The following is a 393-nucleotide window of genomic DNA, read 5'->3' on the forward strand; positions in this document are numbered from 1 at the left end:
CGGAAGTCACGTAAAGCCGTTGGTCCCGTTGTTGAAAAACAACTGGCTCCATGCAACGTAAAAACACCTTGTATGTCTGGAGAGAGATCAAGCAAGTATTCTAACTTGAATAACATCCCCAAAGTCCCAAGGTGGCCTTAAAGACTCTGCATTTGGTAAGAAATTCTATGCTAATACCTTCCCGGCAACAGACGCGCAGACAGACAATCACCGAAGGAGAGACGGGAACAAAAGCGGAAATGTGGGAAGGCGACTGAATGGGAGGGAGATCACGCCGAGAAATCTCACATCCAGAGGCTTCTTCTTCTTCTTCAGTACAGCGGAAGCGAAAAGAAAAGGGACGCAGTGGCGGTGATGGAATTGAAAGCGGTCTATTGTCTTTCGAAAAAAAAC

The sequence above is a fragment of the Macrobrachium nipponense genome, chromosome 3, assembly GCF_015104395.2.
Source record: "Macrobrachium nipponense isolate FS-2020 chromosome 3, ASM1510439v2, whole genome shotgun sequence".
Classification (NCBI taxonomy): domain Eukaryota; kingdom Metazoa; phylum Arthropoda; class Malacostraca; order Decapoda; family Palaemonidae; genus Macrobrachium; species Macrobrachium nipponense.